General features: G+C 44.4%; 1 protein-coding gene across 1 annotated transcript in view; it reads right to left on the bottom strand.

Annotated features, from left to right (window-relative positions):
- The window catches only part of LOC129475042 (zinc finger protein 674-like), a 981,285-nt gene that overhangs the window by 76,007 nt on the left and 882,381 nt on the right, over window positions 1-22,897 (bottom strand).

Below are 22,897 nucleotides of genomic sequence, written 5' to 3'. Positions count from 1 at the left end.
AAAACAAAAAACAAAAAAAGAAACAAACAAAAATATATATATATATATGTATGTATGTATATATATTCTGAATTCATACAAAATTCATACAGTAACTCTGAATCTCCAGAGCAATAGTATTAAGAGGTGGGCCTGTAGGAGGTGAATAGATTACAAAGGCTCTGCGCTCATAAGTAGGATTTAGTGATGTGACCTTATAAAAGAGGCCTGAAGGAGCTTGTTGTCCCCTTCTGCCATGCGAGGAGACATAGAAGGCACCATCCATGAGGAATGAGTCCTCATTAGACACTGAATCTGCCACCACCTTGATCTTGGATTTCCCAGCCTCCAGAATTGTAAGCAGTACATTTCTGTTGTTTACGAATTACCCAGTCTATGATATTTTGAGAGAGCAGCCTAAACAAAGGAAGATAATAGATATTTCTTATTCAGGTACCATAAGGCCAACAGGTCAGTAGACAACTGCCATTGAAAAGATAGTTTGGCTGGTCACGGTGGCTCACACCTGTAATCACAGCACTTTGGGATGCCAAGGTGGGCAAATTGCTTGAGCCCAGGAGTTCGAGACCAGCCTGGGCAACATGGTGAAACCCCCACATCTACAATAAAAAAAAAAAAAAAAATTAGCCAGGTATGGTGGCATGCACCTGTACTCTCAGCTACTCAGGAAGCTGAGGTGGGAGGATCGCTTGAGCCCAGTAGGCGGAGGATGCAGTGAGCGGGAATTGCACCACCGCACTCCAGCCTGGGAGACACAGCCAGACCCTGAGAAAGAAGAAAAGAAGAAAGAAGGAAGGAAGGAAGGAAGGAGGGAGGGAGGGAGGGAGGGAGGGAAGGAAGGAAGGAGGGAAGGAAGGAAGGAGAAAGAAAGGAAGGAAGGAAGGAAGGAAGGAAGGAAGGAAGGAAGGAAGGAAGGAAGGAGAAAGAAAGAAAGAAAGAAAGAAAGAAAGAAAGAAAGAAAGAAAGAAAGAAAGAAAGAAAGAAAGAAAGAAAGAAAGAAAGAAAGAAAGAAAGAAAGAAAGAAAGAAAGAAAAAGAGAAAGGAAGGGAAAAAGAGGAAGAAGGAAAGAAAAAGAGAAAGAAGGAAGGAGGGAGGGTGGAGGGAAGGAAGGAAGGGAGGGTGGGAGTGAGGGAGGGAGGGAAGGGAGGGAAGGAATCCTGGCTAACATGGTGAAACCCCGTCTCTACTAAAAATACAAAAATTAGCTGGGCATGGTGGCAGGTGCCTGTAATCCCAGATACTCAGGAGTCTGAGGCAGGATAATCGCTTGAACCCCAGAGGCAGAGGTTGCAGTGAGCCAAGATAGCGCCATTGCACTCCAGCCTGGGCACAAGAGCGAAACTCCGTCTCCACAAAAAAAAAAAAAAAAGAGAGAGAGAGACACCAGGCCAGGCACGGTGGCTCACGCCTGTGATCCCAGCACTTTGGGAAGCCAAGGCGGGTGGATCACTTGAGGTCAGAAGTTCAAGACCAGCCTGGCCAACATGGTGAAACCCCGTCTCTACTAAAAAATACAAAAAAATTAGCTGGGCGTGGTGGCACACACCTGTAATCCCAACTACTAGAGAGGCTGAGGCGGGAGAACCGCTTGAACCTGGGAGGAAGAAGTTGTAGTAAGCCGAGATCATGTCACTGCACTCCAGCCGGGGCAACAGAGTGAGACTCTGCCTCAAAAAAAAAAAAAAAAAAAAAAAAGAAAAAGAAAAAGAAAAAAAGCCAGTCGTGGTGGCTCACGCCTGTAATCCCAGCACTTTGGGAGGCTGAGGTGGGCAGATCACAAGGTCAGGAGTTCAAGAACAACCTGGCCAACATGGTGAAACCTCATCTCTACTAAAAATACAAAAAATTAGCCGGACGTAGTGGCACATGCCTGTAATCCTAGCTACTCAGGAAGCTGAGGCAGGAGAATTGCTTGAACCCAGGAGGTGGAGGTTGAAGCAAGCCAAGATCGCACCACTGCACACCAGCTGGGGCAAAAGTGCGAGACTCTGTTTCAAACAAAACAAAACAAAAAAGACACCATAACATGCATCTCCATCTCTCTGTCTCTGGCAATGCAGGGTAAGAAGGTTTAGGATTAGCTTGTTTGAGTAATTTCAGCATATGGGGCATAGAGATAGTTTCTAGTTGCCTGCACCTGGCATGGTTAGGACAGGGGGATAGTGGCCAAGAATGTGACAGCCCCATAGAAGAGATGGTTGGGGTTACGGACTCTGGATTGGCTGGTTTGCATTTGAAAGGTACACCCAGGGACAAGTTGCCTACTATCTCTAGGAACTGGCGAAGCCTGGAAGGGACAGCCCCTCCATAGTCAGCAAGGCTCCAGATGGTAAAGGATCAGAAAACAGAAAGTAAAAGACACGGTTAATAGCAGGAAGGTTACCACTATTTAAAAAAAAAAAAAAAGACACCGTTATTGACACAGTAGACTGAGCCGGGCGTGGTGGCTCACGCCTGTAAACCTTTCACTTTGGGAGGCTGAGACAGGTGGATTGACTGAGGTCAGGAGTTCAAGACCAGCCTGGCCAACATAGTGAAACCCTGTCTCTACTAAAGATATAAAAAATTAGCTGGGTGTGGTGGTGGGCGCCTGTAATCCCAGCTACTAGGGAGGCTGAGGCAGGAGAATCGCTTGAACCCGGGGAGGCAGAGGTTGCAGGGAGCCGAGACCGCTCCATTGCATTCCAACCTGGGCAACAAGAGCAAAACTCCTTCTAAAAAGAAAAAAAACACAGTAGACTGTGACAAGAGACTAAGAGACACATGCGTATTTTAATACCCAGAACAATCACTATGAAAACTATACAAGGAAGGAGAAGATACACTCAAAAACATTAAATAAATCAAAATAGAATTCTAAAAAGTATTCAAGTAACCCACAGTAAGACAAGAAAAACAAAGGACCAAGAACCAAAGAAAACAAACAGAAAACAAATAATAAAATGAAAAACACAAGTGTTAACATAGCAATAACTGCCTCAAATATAAATGGTCTAAATACGCCAATTCAAAGACAGACATTTACCCGGGCTGGGTGGCTCATACCTGTAATCCCAGCATTTTGGGAGGCTGAGGCAAGAGGATTGCTTGTGTCCAGGAGTTCAAGACCAGCCCAGATAACATAGCCAGACTTCATCTCTACAAAAAAATCGAAAAATTAGCCGGGTGTGGTGGTGCACACCTGTGGTCCCAGTTACTCAGGTGGCTGAGGTGGGAGGATCATTTGAGCCCAGGAGGTCGAGGCAGCAGTGAGCCATAATTGCATCATGGCACTCCAGCCTGGGCAACAGAGCAAGACCTTGCCTCAAAAAAAAAAAAAGCTATAGCATGCAAATATTAATGAAAAATAATGAAGTGGCTTTATTAAAACCTGATAAAGTAGACTTCAGAGAAAAGAAAATTACTATAGAAAAAGAGAAATATTGCATAATGATAGAAGTACCAATCAATCCACCAGCAAATCACAAATATCCTATTTATGCGCTAACCAACAGAGCCTCAAAATACATTAAGCAAAAAATGATAGAGCTAAAAGGAGAAATTCTTAAATCCACAATTATAGTTGGAAACATCAATACCCACTGCTCCCCATCTTGTACAACTACTAGACATAAATCAGCAAGGTTATAGAAGATGTTCAAAACACAATCAGGTTGAGCTCATGCCTGTAATCCCAGCACTTTTTTTGGAGGCCAAGGTGGGAGGATCACTTGAGGCCAGGAGTTTGACCATCCTGGTCAACATAGTAAGACCCTGTCTCTACAGAAAAATTAAAAAATTAGCTGGGTGTGGTGGTGCACACCTGTAGTCCCAGCTACTCACGAGGCTGAGGTGGGAGGATCACTTGAGTCTGGGAGGTCGAGGCTGCAGCAAGCCAGATTTCGCCACTGCACTCCAGCCTGGGCGACAAAGTGAGACCCTGACTCAAATTTAAAAAAAAACATAAATAAACTGGTAATTCAAAAAGTTCACTCATGCCTGTAATCCCAGCACTTTGAGAGGCTGACATGGGCAGATCACTTGAGGTCAGGAGTTCAAGACCAGCCTGACCAACATGGTGAAACCCCGTCTCTACTAAAAATACAAAAATTAGCTGGGCATGGTGGCGGGCACCTGTAATCTCAGCTACTTGGGAGGCTGAGGCAGAAGAATCATTTGAACCTGGGGGGCAGAGGTTGCAGTGAGCCGAGATTGTGCCACTGCACTCCAGCCTGGGCGACTGAGACTCTGTCTCAAAAAAAAAAAAAGTTCAATAAAATTTATAATCCTCTAGGAAGACTGACAAATATTAAAAGACACAAATCACAAATATCAGAAATAAAATAGGGCTTATCATTACAGATTCTGAAGCCATTACAAAGATAATAAGGGAATAATACTACAAAACACATTCTGCTCATAAACTTGATAACTTAGACAAAATGGACCAATTCCTCGGATATCCCAAACTTAGTTAAGTTTTGGAACTTAACTAAGATAAAATAAATAATCTGAATGACCATTAAATAAATGTAAATGAATTTATAATTTAAAAGCTCAAGGAAATGAAATCTCCAAATCTAGATGGTTTCACTGGAGGTTTCTACCAAACATTTAAAGAATTAACAGCACTTTTACGTAATCGCTTATAGAAAACAGAAGAGAACATTTCTCAACTCCTTTTATGACATTAGAATTACCCTGAGACAAAAACAGGAAATGCCAACTTTTTTTTTTTTTTGAGACGGAGTCGCGCTCTGTCGCCCAGGCTAGAGTGCAATGGCAAGATCTTGGCTCATTGCAACCTCCACCTCCCCAGTTCAAGCAATTCTCCTGCCTCAGCCTTCCGAGTAGCTGGGACTACAGGTATCCGCCACCACACCCGGCTAATTTTTCTATTTTTAGCAGAGACAGGGTATCACCATGTTGGTCAGGCTGGTCTCAAGCTCCTGACCTTGTGATCCACCTGCCTCGGCCTCCCAAAGTGCTGGGATTACAGGTGTGAGCCACTGCACTCAGACAATGCCAACATTAAACAACAAATATGGCTGGGAGCGGTGACTCACACCTGTAATCCCAGTAGTTTGGGAGGCTGAGGTGGGCGGATCACCTGAGGTCGGGAGTTTGAGACCAGCCTGACCAACATGGTGAAACCCCTTCTCTACTAAAAATACAAAAATTAGCTGGGCGTGGTGGTGCACGCCTGTCATCTCAGCTACTCAGGAGGCTGAAGCAGGAGAATCACTTCAAACCTGGGAGGTGAAGATTGCAGTGAGCCGAGATTGCGCCACTGCACTCCAGCCTGGGTGATAGAGCGAGACTTCATCTCAAAAAAGAGAAAGAAGAAGAAAGAAAGAAAGAAAGAAAGAAAGAAAGAAAGAAAGAAAGAAAGAAAGAAAGAAAGAAAGAAAGAGAAGGAAGGAAGGAAGGAAGGAAGGAAGGAAGGAAGGAAGGAAGGAAAGAAGGAAGGAAGAAAGGAAGGAAGGAAGGAAAGAAATCTGCAAACCAATATCCTTTATGAACCTAGACACAAAAATCCTCAACAAAATATTAGCAAACCAAATACAACAATGTACTAAAAGAGCTATAAACCATGACCAAGTGCGATTAATTCAAGACATGCAATATTGTTTTAATATTGCATATTGGTTCAATATTGAAAATCAATGTCATCCACCATATTAACAACCTAAGAAGAAAAATTATACAATCACATTAGTAGATGTAGAGAAGACATCTGAAAAAATCCAACACAAATTCTTGATTTTTAAAAGTCTCAGCATCTGGGCGCAGTGGCTCATGCCTGTAATCCCAGCACTTTGTAAGGCCAAAGTGGGTGGATCACCTGAGGTCAGGAGTTCGAGACCAGCCTGACCAATATGATGAAACCCCGTCTCTACTAAAAATACAAAAATTAGCCAGGCATGGTGGTGGGCGCCTGTAGTCCCAGCTACTCAGGAGGCTGAGACAGGAGAATTGCTCAAACCCAGGAGGCGGAGGTTTCAGTGAGCTGAGATCGAGCCACTGCACTCCAGTCTGGGTGACAGAGCGAGACTCCATCTCAAAAAAAAAAAAAAAGTCTCAGCAAGTTAGAAATAGAGAAGAATGACCTCAACTTGATAAAGAGCATCTACAAAAAACCTACAGCTAACATCAAATTATTGGTGAAAGACTGAATTATTTCCCCCTAAGATAGGGAGCAAGAATATCTTCTCTCACCATTCTTTTTCTTTTCTTCTTCTTCTTTTTTTATTTTTATTATTTATTTATTTATTTTTTTGACAGGGTCTCACTCTGTCACCTAGGCTGGAATGCAGTGGCAAGATTATGGTTCACTGCAGTCTTGACCTCTCAAGCTCAAGCGATCCTCCCACCTCAGCCTTCCCAAGTAGCTGGGACCACAGGTGTGTGCCACCATGCCCAGTTGATTTTTGTGTTTTTTGTAGAGACAGGATTTCACCATATTGCCCAGGCTGGTCTCCAACTCCTGGACTCAAGTGATCCTCCTCCTTGGCCTCCCAAAGTGCTGGGATTACAGGCATGAACCACCACACCTGGCCTTCTCTCACCATTCTTATTCAACATAGTACTAAAAGTTCTAGTCACCATAACACAAGGAAGAGAATACAAGCATACCAATTGTAAAGGGAAAAATAAAACTGTCCCTATTTGTAAATCATATGATTGTCTATGTAAAATATCCCAAAAAATCTACAGAAAAAAAAAAAGCCAACTAGAATTCATCAGGGAGCTCAGTGAGATTGCTGAATACAAGATCAACAATCAAAAACAAGAAAGAGCTGGGTGTGGTGGCTTGCACCTGTAATCCTGGCTATTCCAGAGGCTAAGGCAGGAGGATTGCTTGAGGCCAGGAGTTTGAGACCAGCTTGGGCAACATAGCAAGACCCCATCTTTACCGAAACAGAATTGGCCAAGGATGGTGGCATGCATCTGTCGTCCCAGCTACTTGGGAGGGTCCCTTGAGCCCAGGAGTTCAAAGCTGCAGTAAGCTATGACTGTGTCACTGTACTCCAGCCTGGGTGACAGAGGGAGACCCCGTCTCTAAAAAAAAAAAATCAACAAGCAAAACAATCACACTGTATACTAACAATAAACATATAGAAACTGACATTTAAAATACAATACAACTTACAATTAGTCCTAAGAAAAGGAAATATGTGGGTGTACACCTAACAAAACTTATACAGGCTCTATATGATGAAATTACGAAATCCTGATAAAATAAAAAAAGACTAAATAAATGGAGAGGCATGCTGTGTTCATGGATTGGAAAGCTCAACACAGTAAATATGCCCATTTTCAGGCTGGGCATGGTGGCTCACGCCTGTAATCACAGCACTTTGGGAGGCCAAGGTGAGTGGAACTCCTGAGCTCAGGAGTTCGAGACCAGCCTGGAAAACATGGCAAAACCCCATCTCTACCAAAAAAAAAAAAAAAATTAGCTGGGCATGGTGGCACATGCCTGTAGTCCCAGCTACTCAGAGGCTGAGGTGGGATGATTACTTGAGCCTGGGAGGTGGAGGCAGTGAATCGAGATTGCGCCACTACACTCCAACCCAGGTGACAGAGTGAGACCCCATCTCAAAAAAAAAATTGCCCATTTTCCCCAAAATTGGTACCTAAGTTTAATGCAATTCCTATCAAAATCCCAACAAAGATTTTTCACAGACATAGACAATAATTGTTTCAAATTAATATGGAATGACAAAGGAACTAGAATAGCTAAGGCAATTTTGAGAAAGAAGAACAAAGTAGAAGGAATAATTCTATTCAGTATTAAAGCTTACTATATAGCCACATCAATCATGACAGTGCAGTATTGGTGGAGGAATTGGCACATAAATCAATGAAACAGAATAGAAAACCCAGAAGAAGCCCCACACAAGTATGGTCAATTTATTTTGAGAAAGTTACAAAAGCAATATAACGGAGAAGGGTAGACTTTTCAACAAATGGTGCTGGAGCAAGTGGAGATCCACAGGGAAAAACTGAGCCTCGAACTCAGTCACATCTTACACAAAAGTTAGTGCAAAATGTAAAACTGTAAAACTTATAGGAAAAAGGCATAGGAAAAAAATTTTGGAATTTTGAGATGGGCAGAGTTCTTGGTTTTTGTTTTGAGATGGAGTTTTGCTATTGTCACCCAGGCTGGAGTGCAATGGTGCGATCTTGGCTCACTGCAACCTCCGCCTCCCAGGTTCAAGCGATTCTCCTGCCTCAGCCTCCCGAGTAGCTGGGACTACAGGCGTACAACACCACGCCCAGCTAATTTTTGTATTTTTAATAGAGACGGGGTTTCACCATGTTGGCCTGGCTGGTCTCGAACTCCTGATCTCAAGTGATCCGCCCGCCTCAGCTTCCCAAAGTGCTGGGATTACAGGCATGAGCCACTGCGCCCAGCCCAGAGTTCTTAAACTTGACACAAAAAGCATGATCTATTAAAGGAAAACTTGATCAACTGTCCCTCATCAAAAATGTAAAACTTTTATTCTATAAAATCTCATGTGAATATGGAAGGTGAAAAGACAAGTTACAGATCGGGAGAAAATATTGGCAAACTATACATCTTACAAAGCCATTACAAAGATAATAAGGAAATAATGCTATAAAACACATTAGGCTCATAAACGTGTTTTGAGATATATACTTTGTGAGATATACTGCATAGATCTAATCACAGATACAGACATACAAATTTTAAAATACCTATCATTTACCTGAACAAACTGTATTGGCAAACTATATATCTCACAAAGGACCACTTTCCAGAATATTTAAGGAACTCTCAAAACTCAATCGGATAAAAACAAATAATCCAATTGGAAAATGGGCAAAAGACATGAAGAGATATTTCACTAAAGAGGGTATACAGGTGGCAAATAAGTACATGAAAAGATGTTCAACATCACTGGCCATTAGTGAAACACAAATTTTGACTACAATGAGATATCAGTATACATATACCGGAGCACCTGAAATAAAATATAGTGACACCAAATGGTGGCTAGGATACAGAGAAACTTGATCATTCTTAGATTGCTAGTGGTAATGCAGAAAGGTACAACCGCCCTGGAAAATGGTTTGGTAAGTTTCTTATAAAATTAAACATATGATGTAGCAGTTGCATTCTTGGGCATTTATCCTAGAGAAATGAAAATTGGCCAGGCGAGGTGGGTCATGCCTGTAATCCCCGCACTTTGGGAGGTTGAAGCAGGCAGATCACTTGAGCCCAGGAGTTCAAGACCAGCCTGGGCAACACGTGAAACCCCGCCTCTACAAAAAAACTAAAAAATTAGCCAGGCATCGTGGTGCGTGCCTGTGGTCCCAGCTACTCAGGAGGCTGAGGTGGGAGGATTACTTGAGCCCAGGAGGTCAAGGATGCAGTGAGCTATGATGGAGCCACTCCTGTCATTCACTGCCCCAACGCTGCATACCTAACCCCACAGAGTCCATCATTCAGCCTACAGGACGCCAGAACCCCCAGCACTCAGGCCACAGACTTCCCCATCATTTTATTCATAGACTATACCATTACTTACCAAACAGACCCCACCACTCACCCCGCAAACCCCCTTCAGGTCTCTCAGAGTCATAAGGACTTTCCTTATTTCTGGTACATCAGTGTTAACGTGGGGTAGACAACATAGCTTTGTCGGTGGGTGGCTTCTAGGTGATGAATGCCATCTCAGGTGGTTTCCATTTGGTACAACAGAAGCACTCCCTCTGCCAACATGGTCAGGGGTAATCTGTTATACAGCAATACATGAGTAGGATACACACACACCACACACACACACACACACACACACACACACTACACATACATATATATAAGGAAATGCAATCACAGATGCAGAAGGATATAAGGTCAATACTACATGTAACCAGGCGGTGGTTCATGCTTGTAATCCCACCACTTTGGGAGGCTGAGGTGGGCAGGTTGCTTGAGCCCAGGAGTTCCAGACCAGCCTGGACAACATAGGGAGAGCCCTGTCTCTACAAAATTACAAAAACTAGTTGAGCTGGTACTCAGGAGGCTGAGGTGGGAGGATTGCTTGACCCGGGGAGGTGAAGGCTGTAATGAGCCGAAATTGCGCCACTACGCTCCAGCCTGGGTGACACAATGGGACCCTATCTCAAAAATAAATAAGAAGGGTCAGGCACAGTGGCTCACGCCTGTAATCTCAGCACTTTGGGAGGCTGAGGCAGGTGGATCACCTGAGGGCCAGGAGTTCGAGACCAGCCTGACCGACATGGTGAAACCCCATCTCTACTAAAAATACAAAAATAGGGCAGGGCGCAGTGGCTCAAGCTTGTAATCCCAGCACTTTGGGAGGTCGACACAGGCGAATCACGAGGTCAGGAGTTTGAGACCAGCCTGGCCAACATGGTGAAACCCCGTCTCTACTAAAAATACAAAAAATTAGCCGGACGTGGTGGCAGGCGCCTGTAATCCCAGCTACTTGGGACGCTGAAGCTGGAGAATCGCTTGAACCCGAGAGGCAGAGGTTGCAGTGAGCCAAGATCACGTCACTGCACTCCAGCCCAGGTGACAGAGTGAGACTCTATCTAAACAAACAAACAAAAAAATTAGCCAGGCGTGGTGGTGTGTGCCTGTAATCCCAGCTACTTGGGAGGCTGAGGCAGGAGAATTGCTTGAACCCAGGAGGCGGAGGTTGCAGTAAGCTGAGATCGCACCATTGCACTTCAGCCTTTTAAAAAGTTTTTATTATGGAAACTTAAAACACATGAATGAAAGGTAATAAAAAGTATAACGAACTGGCCTGTAACTATTACAAGTTTCAACAATTTTTATGAAAATGATCTTAAAATCCAACATATATCACATATGTGTATAGACTTTTTATATCTCCATAATTGACTTTATGTGTTTTTAGAGTTTTATGTCTTTGAGTTCTCCAAACGTCACACTGTGAGACGCAGTTCCAACACTCCAACCTCTGTCTACCCAACTCCACGCCCAACTCCACGCTCAACCCCACCCCACCCCACCCCTGGCTGCCACCTGCACTGCCCCCACACCTAAGCCCCACTCGCTGGAGAAGCTGCGCCTTGGGAGGCATCACTGCGGACAGACGGACAGCCCCCAAGCACCGAAGGAGCAAGACCCCCAAGGCCAACAAGGCCATATTGGCTGTGGGCAAACTGAGACTTCACAGCTGCTAAGGAGGATGCGAAAGGCGGCAATTATATAAGCCAGGAGTGAGAGACGGGGCCAGATGTAAGGCAGAAGGGGTCTTTGTTACAGCGAATCACCTAGACACTGGCTTGTGTCAGGAATGACAACTTCGCTCAGGGATAGGGGCAGGGGAAAGCCAAGTTGTGCCTATCTATGGGGTCACTAATAGAGAGTCTGCGGGGTGAGGAATGAGGGGCGACTGGGGTGAGTGAGTGGGTGTGTGTCAGTTCCGTGTTTTGAAAAGCTTATTTCCTGAATTATTTTCCTGTGTTATATTACAAATGATATGTTGAGATATGGCTTTCGTTTCTTTTCCTTTATTTATTTAGGTGAGACACGGTCTTGCTCTGTCGCTCAGGCTGCAATGCAGTGATGTAATCTCAGCTCACTGCAACTTCTGCCTCCCGGGTTCAAGCAATTCTCCTGCCTCAGGAGAACCATTTTTAAAATTTTTTAATTTTTTTTTTTGAGACAGAATATTACTCTTGTTGCCCAGGCTGGTGTGCAGTGGCATGATCTCAGCTCACTGCAACCTCTGCCTCCCGGGTTCAAGCAATTCTCCTGCCTCAGCCTCCTGAGTAGCTGGGATTATAGGCGACTGCCACCACACACACCCAGCTAATTTTTTGTATTTTTAGTAGAGATGGGGTTTCATCATGTTGGCCAGGTTGGTCTCGAACTGCTGATCTCAGGTGATCCACCCTCCTCGGCCTCCCAAAGTACAGGGATTACAGGCGTGAGCCACAGCGCCTGGCCTTTTTTTTTTTTTTTTTTAGACGTAGTCTCACTTTGTCACCCAGGCTGGAGTGCAGTGGCACAATCTCAGCTCACTGCAACCTCCCCCTCCTGGGTTCAAGCGATTCCATGTTTCAGCCTCCCATGTAGCTGGAACCACAGGCACACCACCACGCGCAGCTAATTTTTTTTTCATTTTTTGTACTTTTAGTAGAGACGGGTTTTGCCATGTTGGCAGGGCTGGTCTTGAACTCCTGGCCTCAAGTGATCCACCCACCTTGGCCTCTCAAAGTGCTGAGCCACTGCACCCAGCCTCTTCAAAAAAATTTTAAAAATTAACTGGGCGTGGTGGCAAGCACCTGTAGTCCCAGCTGCTCACCAGGCTGAGGTGGGAGGATCGCTTGAACCCAGGAGGTTGAGGCCACAGTGAACCATCATTGCACCACTGCTCTCCAGCCTGGAGACAGAGTTAGACCCTGTCTCAAAAAATATTAAAAAATAAAATTTGACCGGGAGCAGTGGCTCACGCCTGTAATCCCAGCACTTTGGGAGGCTGAGGGGGGCGGATCACCAAGTCAGTAGTTCGAGACCAGTCTGGCCAACATAGTGAAACCCTGCCTCTACTAAAAATACAAAAAATTAGCTGGGTGTGGTGGTGTGTGCCTGTAATCCCAGCTACTCGGGAGGCTGAAGCAGGAGAATTGCTTGAACCTGGGAGGCAGAGGTTGCAGTGAGCCGATATTGCTCCATTGCATTCCAGCCCGGGTGACAGTGGGAGACTCTGTCTCAAAAACAAACAAAAAACAATAATAATAATAATAAATACAATCCAACTACTATTCCTACTGTATTAATACCTTTTTTTTTCTTCTGACCTCAGGTGACCTGCCCACCTTGGCCTCCCAAGGTACAGGCGTGGGCCACCGCATCTGGCCCTTCTCTTGTACTCCTTACTATCTGTATTTGTTCAAATTAGTTCACTAATGACTTATCCATATTTATTATCCAAAGGAAAATTATTTAAAATTATATATTTGGGGCTGGGCGGGGTGGCTCAAGCTTGTAATGCCAGCACTTTGGGAGGCCGAGGCCGGCGGATCACGAGGTCAGGAGATCGAGACCACGGTGAAACCCCGTCTCTACTAAAAATACAAAAAAAATTAGCCGGGCGTGGTGGTGGGCACCTGTAGTCCCAGCTACTCGGAGAGGCTGAGGCAGGAGAATGGCATGAACCCGGGAGGCGGAGCTTGCAGTGAGCCGAGATTGCACCAGTGCACTCCAGCCTGGGTGACAGAGCGAGACTCCGTCTCAAAAAAAAATATATATATATATATATTTGGGCTATTGCTTTTTCAATTTTATAATTTAATCTCTGCTTTTATCTATTTATTCCTTCTGCTTCTTTTTTTTTTTTTCGACAAGCAGTCTCACTCTGTCACCCAGGCTGGAGTGCAGTGGCTCAATCTCGGCTCACTACAAACTCCACCTCCTGGGTTTGAAGTGATTCTCCTGCCTCAGCCTCCCGAGTAGCTGGGATTACAGGCATCCACCACCACGCCCGGCTAACTTTTGTATTTTTAGTAGAGACGGGGTTTCACCAAGTTGACCAGGCTCGTCTTGAACTTCTGACCTCAGGTGATCTGCCCGCCTCGGCCTGCCAAAGTGTTGGGATTACAGGCGTGAGCCATCGCACCCCGTCCCCTCTTCCTTCTTGAATTGGATAGTCAATTCATTCATCATCACTTTTTTCTTGTTAAGGTAAGTTTTTGAGGCAATGATTTTTCTTGTTTCAATTTAGCTGTATCTTACAGATTCCACTAGGTAGTTTTTGTTTGTTTTTGTTTTTAAAATAGAGACAGAGTCTCACTCAGTTGCCTAGGCTGAAGTGCAGTGGCTGGATTATAGCTCACTGCAGCCTCTACCTCCCAGTCTCAGGCCTTCCTCCCACCTCACCCTCCTCAGTAGCTAGGACTACAGGCATGCACCACCACACTCAGTTAATTTTTAAATTTTTTGTAGAGACAGGGTCTTGCTATCAATATAGCAAGCCTATGAAGTGGCATAGCTGGTCTCAAACTGTTGGCCTCAAGCAATCCTCCCACCTCAGCCTCTCAAAGTACTGGGATTACAGGCTTGAGCCATCAAGCCTAGCCTTTCTTTTTTAGTTTAAAAAAAAAAAGTGCCAGGTGTGGTGGCTCATGCTTGTAATCCCAGCACTTTGAGAGACCAAGGCAGGAGAGTCACTTGAGGTCAAGAGTTCGAGACCAGCCTAGGCAACATGGTGAATCCCAGTCTGTACCAAAAATACAAAACTTAGGCAGGCGAGGTGGCACATGCCTGTAGTACCAGCTGCTGGGGAGGCTGAGACACTAGAATCGCTTGAACCCAGGAGGCAGAAGCTGCAGTGAGCTGAGATAGTGCTACTGCACTCCAGCCTGGGCAACAGAGCGAGATCCTGTCTCAAAAACAAAACAAAACAAAAAGCAAAAACAAAACAGGCCGGGTGCAGTGGCTCATGCCTGTAATCCCAGCACTTTGGGAGGCCGAGGTAGATGGATCACCTGAGGTCAGGAGTTCAAGACCAGCCTGGCCAACACTGCGAAACGCCGTCTCTACTAAAAATACAAAAATTAGTCTGGTGTGGTGGTATGCGCCTGTAATCCCAGCTACTCAGGAGGCTGAGGCAGGAAAATTGCTTGAACCCAGGAAGCGGAGGTTGCAATGAGCCGAGATTGTGCCATTGCACTCCAGCCTGGGCAACAAGAATGAAACTCTGTCTCAAAAAAAAAAAAAATTGTGCAGATAACCTTGGTTGATGTTTTAAACAATATATTGCTTTGAAAAATTCCCAAGCTTACAGAAAAGTCACAGGTATAGTACACATAACTTTTCTTTTTGAACTACTTAAAATTAAAGTGCTTGGTCACATACTTGGGTTAGAAAAAAAAAAATTAAAGGCCATGCATGGTGGCTCATGCCTGTAATCCCAGCACTTTGGGAAGCCAAGCGGGGGTGGATCACGAGGTCAGGAGTTCAAGACCAGCCTGGCCAATATAGTGAAACCCCATCTCTACTAAAAATAACAAAAAATTAGCTGGGAGTGGTGGCGGGCGCCTGTAATGCCAGCTACTCGGGAGGCTGAGGCAGGAAAATTGCTTGAACCCGGGAGGCAGAGGTTGCAGTGAGCCAAGATAGCGCCATTACCCTCCAGCCCAGGTGACAGTGCAAGACTCCGACTCAAAAAAAAAAAAAAATTAAGTTGCTAACCTGATGCCTCATCAGCCCTGAAGGCTTTAATGTGTATTTCCTACAAATGAGAGCGTGCTCTTATATAACCAAAATACAGCCATCAAAATCAGGAAATGATGTAATATGTTGCTACCATCTAATCCTCAAACTCCATTCAAGTTTTACCACTTGTCTCAATAATGTCCTTTCTAGTCAGGCACAGTGGCTCATGCCTGTCATTCTAGCACTTTAGGAGGCTGAGGTGGGCAGATTGCTTGAGCCCAGGAGTTCCAGACCAGCTTGGGCAACATAGGGAGTCCCTGGGTCTACAAAATATACAAAAACTAGCTGAGCCTGTTGGTGCGAGCCTGCAGTCCCAGCTACTCAGGAGGCTGAGGTGGGAGGACCGCTTGAACCCAAGAGATCAAGGCTACAGTGAGCTGTGATTGTGCCACTGCACTCCAGCCTGGGCAACCGAGGGAGAACCTGTCTTGGAAAAAAAAAAAAAGTGAAGGCCAGGCCTGGTGGCTACGCCTGTAATCCCAGCACTTTGAGAGGCCGAGGTGGGTGGATCCCCTGAGGTCAGGGGTTTGAGACCAGCCTGGGCAACATGGGGAAACCCTGTCTCTACTAAAAATACAAAACTTAGCTGGGTGTGGTGGTACACCCCAGTAATCCCAGCTACTTGGGAGGCTGAGGCACACGAATCACTTGAACCCAGGAGGGGGAGGTTGCAGTGAGCCCAGATCATGCCACTGTACTCCTGCCTGGGCGACAGAGCGAGACCTCGTTTCAAAATAATAATGATGATGATGATGATGATGATGATGATTATAAATTCACATGCAGTGGTAACAAAAATTATATAGGGAGGACCCATGCACTCTTCACTCAATTCCTCAAATGGTAACATCCGGCATAATTATAGTACCATGTCAAAACCAGGATATTAACGTTGGTGCAATCCAGAGTGTATTCAGATTTCACCAGTTATGTGTGCACTTATTTGTGTGAGTTTAATTCCATTCAGTTATTTCACATGTAACCACTACCACATTCAAGACAGAGAAGGCTTCCATCCCCACAAAGCTCTCTTGTGCTACCCCTTTATAAATGGAACGGACACCTACCTTCTCCACCACCCTAATCCCTCGCAGCACCTAATCTCTATTTTCTTATTTCAGGGTTATTGTATAAAAGAAATCATACAATACGCAATTTTTTCAGATTGGCTTTTTCACTCAGCATAATCCTGTGGAAATCCATCCAAATCGTTGCATGTATCAAGGGTTTGCTCCTTTGCATTGCTGAGCACTGTTCCATAGTGTGGGCATATCACAGAGATAAACATTCATCCCTAATGTTGAAAAGGCATTTGGGCTGTTTCACTTTGTGGCTATTACAAATAAAGCTGCTATGAACATTCATGTACAAGGTTGTATTTTTTGTGATCCTCCCACCTCAGCCTCCAGAGTAGCGGCGACCACAGGCACACAACACCATGCCTGGCTAATTTTCTTTCTTTTTTTTTTTTTTAATATGGACAGCATCTCGCCATATTGCCTACGCTAGCCTCGAACTCCTAGGATCAAGTGATACTCCCACCTTGGCCTCCCAAAGTGTTGAGATTATAAGGGTGAGCCAGCACACACAGCCCTTAAAATATATTTTCATGTGAATATTTTTCATCTGTATATCCTTTTGGGAATTGTTTGTTCATCTCTTGTGGAGATTTTTCATTGGATTTTTTGTTTACTATTGAATTTTGAAAGTCATTTATATATTCAAAATCCTAGTCTTTCATAGGGTATGTAGTTTGCAGATGTCTTTCATCCTCTTAATGGAGTCCTCAGCAGAGCAAAAGTTTTTTAGTTTTTGTTTGTTTCTTTGTTTTATAGAAACTATGTTCTACATAGTTTCTTTGTTTTGTCTCACTATGTTGCTCAGGCTGCTCTCAAACTCCTGGTCTCAAACAGTTCTTCCTGGGCCTCCCAATGTGCTACAATTACAGACATGAGCCACACCACATGTGGCCAAAAGTTTCAAATTTTGATGATGTCCAGTTAATCCAATTTTTTTATGGATCATGCTTTTGGTGTCAAGTCTAAGAACTCTGCCTAGCTTGTGACCCCAAAGATTTTCTGCTACATTTTTTTTTTCTAAAAGTTTGCAGGTTGACATTTTGCATTTAACTCTGATTCACTTTGAGGTAGTTTTTCTATAAAGTGTGTCCAAGGTTTTTTTTTTTTTCTTTGCCTGTGAATGTCCAATAGCTCCAGCTCCATTTGTTGAAAAGGCTGTATTTCCTCCATTGAATTGCTTTTACACCTTTGGTCAAAAATCTGGTGGCTAGGCTGGGTGTGGTGGCTCAGGTCTGTAATCCCAGCATTTTGGGAGGCTGAGGCCAGCAGATCACTGAGGTCAGGAGTTAAAGACCAGCCTGGTCAACACGGTGAAACCCCGTCTCTACTAAAAGTACAAAAATTAGCTGGGTGTGGTGGCACACGCTTGTATAATCCCAGCTACTTGGGAGACTCAGGTGGGAGGATTGCTTGAACCCAAGAGGAGGAAGTTGCAGTGAGCCGAGATTGCACCACTGCACTCCAGCCTGGGAGACAGAGTAAGACTCCATCACAAACAAAAAATAAATAAATAAAATAAAATAAAATAAAATAAAATTTGTGTGTGTATCTATTTCTGGGCTCTCTATTCCATTCCACCGATCTATATGTTTATTCCTTCACGAATACCACACCACCCAAATTACTATAGCTATACAGTAAGCCCTAACATCAAGTGGAGTGAGCCCACTCATTTTATTCTTCTTTTCCAAATTGTGTTAGCCATTCTAGTTCTTTTGTTTTCCATATTAATTCTACAGTAAGCTTGCTTGTGCCTACAAAACAATCTTGCTGAGATTTTGGTAGGAATTGCATTAAGCCTATAGATCCTCTTAGGAGGACTGACATCTTTATTGTATTGACTTTACTAACTCCTGGACATGGTATATCTCTACATTGATTTTGTCCTTTGATTTCTTGCATTGGCATTTTGTAATTATTATCATAAAAATTCTGTACAAACAAAAAATGATAATAAATAATACATTTTAAAAAAATTCTATACATGAGCTGGGCACAGTGGCTCATGCCAATAATCTCAGCACTTTGGGAGGCCAAGGTAGGAGCATCGATTGAGTTCAAGACCATCCCGCGCAACATAGCAAGACCCCATCTCTACAAAAGAGTAAAAAAAAAAAAAAAAGTTAGCCACACCTGTAATCCCAGCATTTTGAGAGGCCAAGGATGGGCAGATCACTTGAGCCCAGGAGTTCGAGACCGACCTGGGCATCATGGCAAAACCCAGTTTCTACTAAAAACAAAACAAAACAAAACAAAAATTAGCAGAGTGTGATGATCCACGCCTGTAGTTTCAGATACTTGGGAGGCTGAGATAGGGAGAATTACTTAAGGCTGGGAGGTCAAGGCTGCAATGAGCCATGATTGTGCCATTCAACAGCCTGGGTGACAGAGTGATACCCTGTCTCAAAAAAAAAAATCTGTACACATTTTGTTAAAAATCTGTACATATTTTGTGCATACCAAAATATATTTTTTTATTTTGTTTTTCTTTGAGACAGAGTCTTGCTTTGTCACTCAGGCTGGAATGCACCCAGGCAGGAGTAAGTGCAGTGGCACAATGTACAGATTATCTACAGATTATTATTATTATTATTTTGAGATAGGGTGTCCCTCTGTCACCCAGCCTGGATGCAGTGGCATGATCATGGCCCATTGCAGCCTCAACACCCCAGCCTCAAGTAAGTCTCCACACTTCATGGCTCACTGCAGCCCAGGCTAATTACTAGTATTATTATTATTATTATTTAATTTATTGTAGAGATGGGGTCTTGCTATGTTGCCCAGGCTGGTCTTGAACAGGGGATCCTTACCCCTTGACCTCCCAAAGTGCTAGGATTACAGGCATGAGCCACTGTACCCTGCCACCTTCTGTATTGAAGTAAGTCTGGGGGAAATTTCTTGGTGAGACACTGGGTTGTCTTATGCCTGTTGGAGACAACTCTTTGAGGGCCTCAATTGCTAATGTCTCATAATGGGAATTTAAGAACTGCTAAGAAGCGTCTTCATCAGCCCCATTAAACCAGATGGCCACACAGACTTTAACATGGCAAATCTGAGGCTTCCTGGGGTCATAACTGGGATAGTGAGTTATGGATTCAGACCATGACTGGGTGTTGTGGCTCACAACTGTAATCCTAATGATTCGGGAGGCCTAATGGGAGAATCCCTTGAGGCCGGGAGTTCAAGACCAGACTGGGTAACATAGTGAGACCCTGTCTCTACAAAAAATTAAAAAATTAGCCAGCCATGGTGACATGTGCCTGTAGTCCCAGCTACTCTGGAGGCTGAGGTGGGAGAATTATTGCCTGAGCCCAGGAGGTCGAGGCTGCAGTGAGCCAAGGTCACACCACTGTGCCCCAGCCTGGGCAACATAGCCAGACCATGTCTCTTTAAAAAAAAAAAAAAGAAGGCTGGCGAGGTGCCTCAGCCTGTAATCCCAGCACTTTGGGAGGCTGAGGCGGGCAGATCACAAGGTCAAGAGATTGAGACCCTCCTGACTAACCAACATGGTGAAACCCTGTCTCTACTAAAAATACAAAAATTAGCTGGGTGTAGTGGCGCATACCTGTAGTCCCAGCTACTCGGGAGGCTGAGGCAAGAGAATTGCTTGAACCCTGGAGGCAGAGGTTGCAGTGAGCCAAGATTGAGCCACTGCACTCCAGCCACTGCACTCCAGAGCCAGACTCCATCTCAAAAAAAAAAAAAAAAAAAGATTCACCCACTACATCCGCAAGACATCAGCATTTGAGAAATCGCTTGTCTCCATGGCCTGGCACTGATTTTCATACTGGTATTAGAAATGCATCAATGCTCCCTGGGGAAGGGGACAGTTTCACCAGCACCTGCCCCATGAGCTGTGAAAATGCACATTCCAAGAAGGAGCCAGACAGGGCCCGAGTCCCTCTGTGACCCATGGGCCGTGATAAAGGTGTTGGAACCATCGTGCCAATATGGCCACAGGAAGCACGATTGTTCTCTCCTTGTGCATTGCAGGGGCTGGAGGTTGAAGGCATGACCTGTGCTGTTGTCCCAGGAGCCGGGGCTTTCTCAGAAGCCCTTTTCTTGTGATGCCCAAACAACCACGCAGAAAATGCTAATTGGTTACCCTCCAAAACAACAGTGAAAAATGATGCTTTGGGCTTCAATAGCCCCATCACAGCTTTCATCTCACCAAGAAACCCTAGGCCAAGCTTGTGCAACCCTCGGCCTGCAGGCCGTATGTGACCCAGGATGGCTTTGAATGTGGCCCAACACTTTCTTAAAATAAAACATTATGAGATATTTTGGGTTTTTTTTTAGCTCATCAGCTATCATTAGTGTTAGTGTAGTTTATGTGTGGCCCAAAACAATTCTTCTTCTTCCAATGTGGCCCAGAGAAGCCCAAGGATTGGACACCCTGCCTGGGCTTTTCCGATTTAGCCCTCCCACATTTCCCAGAGCAGGACAGTCCCTCACACCAGTCTCAAAGGCCAGCAGGGCTTTTCCTCACAGACTGAGAGCTATGGTTGCTAAAGTGTTCAGAAGTGATGATAACATAATCAAGACTCTTCCTTAGGGCTTGAGGGTTCCAGCAAACATCTCTGCCATCTGTCTGCCTGCTTTTTCTGTCCCTTCTGAAATTCTGGTATCATGCCCTTGGTCAAAGGAACTAACTTCTGTGGCTACTAGAACTTCCTTCCTGCTTTTCTCACTCTGCACTTCCTGTTGCTGTCGATGAAACTCAGCTTCTTACTCCCAGGCACTCTCAGAGTGAGGATCCATAGGAGGCTTTGATTCTCAGGACAGATAACCCCATCTTTCCTCTGGTTCTGAACTATTTTTCTGTGTCCTTGTTACTGTGGTCATACCTAGAGAAGTAACATTTTGTCTTGAATTTGTAAAAATCTCTACATTTCCCCACAAAGGGATTTCAGCACAGTGGCTATTTTAACAGAAACCGTGCAGCACGTACCACACATTCCCTTCCTGAGTCCTTGAAAGTAATTTTCAGCTTTGTATCGGCTATATTGTTCTTTCCGGCTACATTTTTGGGAAGTCCAGCAGAATAACTTGCTACTCTTTTAAAGGTCCTAATGATCAAACAAAACAAAATACCCCCTTTATATTGTCACCCACAAAGCCCTAATGCGTGCAACAAAGATTGTGAAACATCCAGGGAACAGTTTGTGAGACAGAAAGGATGGCTTTGTTGATTAGCAAAAAGCTAGAAGATAGACACTGGCAACACAACAGGATTGGGACCTGCTTTCTTCAAGTGAAACAAAGTTGGAATTATTTTCACTTCTAGTGTTAAATGGGTTTTTTTGGTTTTCAAATTATTGAAAAGTTAGTAATTCAAGTATGGTATAAGTAGTATCATTTCAATTTTAGTAATTAGATTAATGCACTACCAGATCCTAGAATTTCCCACTTTACCAAATAAAAGAATGTCTTCTGGAATTCTCCTAGACCAAGACAGGGTTTTCCTCTGAGCAACAGTGATAAAGTTGCCTAAATACATGAACTGGTGGCATTTTTCAAAAAGTAATAATGTTATAATCGAGAGGTGGTCTTGCTATGTTGCCCAGGCTGGTCTTGAACTCCTGGTCTCAAGTGATCTGCCAGCCTTGGCCTCCCAAAATGCTGGGATTACAGGCATGAGCCACTGTGCCTGATGGTGGCATTTTGTCTTCTTCAGGGAAAAAGTTAAAAGATGAGTTGGATGACATTGTGAACAACACAGTGAGACCCCATATCTTCAAAAAAACCAAAAAACAAAAATTAGCCACGCGTGGTGGTGTACCCCTGTAGTCCCAGCTACTCGGGAGGCTGAGATGGGAGGATCATCTGAGTCTGGGAAGCCAAGGCTACAGTGAGCTGAGATTGCACTGCTGCACTCAAGCCAGGGTGACAGAGTGAAACCGTGTCTCAGAAACAAAACAAAACAAAACACTGCCACCATGCCTGCCTAATATTTTTATTTTTATTTTTGTAGAGATTGAGGGGGGTGGGTCTCACTATGCTGTCCAGGCTGATCTCAAACTCCTGAACTCAAGTGATTCCTTAGCCTCCCAAAATGCTGGGATTACAGGCGTCTTTAAGTGCTGGGAGTCAGCATATTTAAAATGAACACACTGCCTATAATCCCAGCACTTTGGGAGGCCGAGGCAGGTGGATCACCTGAGGTCAGGAGTTCGAGACCAACCTGGCCAACATGGCGAAACCCCGCCTGTAGTAAAAATACAAAAATTAGCCGGGCATGGTGGTGTGGGTGCCTATAGTCCCAGCTATTCGGGAGGCTGAGGCAAGAGAATCACTTGAGCCCAGGAGGCAGAGGTTGCATTGAGCCACATCCTGCCACTGCACTCCAGCCTGGGTGACAAAAGGGAGGCTCTGTCTGAAAATAAATAAATAAATAAATAAATATGAACACACTGTTTTAGTTTAACAGACTCAAGAGGTGCAACCGTATGGAATAAATGAGCCTGGACTCAGTCTTGTGTTTTAAAAAAGTTATAAAAGATGTATGGGGGTCAGACACAGTGGCTCATGCCTGTAATCCCAGCACTTTGGGAGACCAAGGAGGGGCGGATCAGGAGGTCAGGAGTTCAAG

The sequence above is a fragment of the Symphalangus syndactylus genome, chromosome X (assembly GCF_028878055.3).
Source record: "Symphalangus syndactylus isolate Jambi chromosome X, NHGRI_mSymSyn1-v2.1_pri, whole genome shotgun sequence".
NCBI classification, from domain to species: domain Eukaryota; kingdom Metazoa; phylum Chordata; class Mammalia; order Primates; family Hylobatidae; genus Symphalangus; species Symphalangus syndactylus.
This window is presented reverse-complemented; position numbering and strand designations above follow the sequence as displayed.